This window comes from Lactuca saligna, chromosome 5 (assembly GCF_052625555.1).
Source record: "Lactuca saligna cultivar CGN05327 chromosome 5, ASM5262555v1, whole genome shotgun sequence".
Classification (NCBI taxonomy): domain Eukaryota; kingdom Viridiplantae; phylum Streptophyta; class Magnoliopsida; order Asterales; family Asteraceae; genus Lactuca; species Lactuca saligna.
This window is the reverse complement of record NC_136421.1, coordinates 115,749,613-115,750,000: the sequence shown is the minus strand read 5'-3', so window position 1 is coordinate 115,750,000 and position 388 is coordinate 115,749,613.

Here is a 388-nt window from a genome sequence, read left to right as displayed (position 1 = left end):
AAACCCGCTGCAGCCCTGCTGTAAACTCTGTCTCGCTCTAGCAGCCAAACAAAATGCTGACCCACATCGGGTACCCTCGCCATCTACTGTTAGTACTCCCCCACTAGTGTCTCGTATCGTCACTATTTGCCGCTCGCAGTCTATAACCGCCCCAAATTGGCTCAACCAATCCATGCCCACTATAACACAAACATCCCCATCACAATCGGGAGCAGATCTATCGGAAAGTCGACGCCGAAGATCTCAAGTATACATCCTTGAATGACATCAGTAGCATATACTGCTCGCTCGTCAGCTATGGAAACTTCTAAAGGTCGACTCATCGCCTCTCGTCGAAGACTGATGAGCTGACTAAATGCTAACGACATAAATGATCGACTCGCACCCG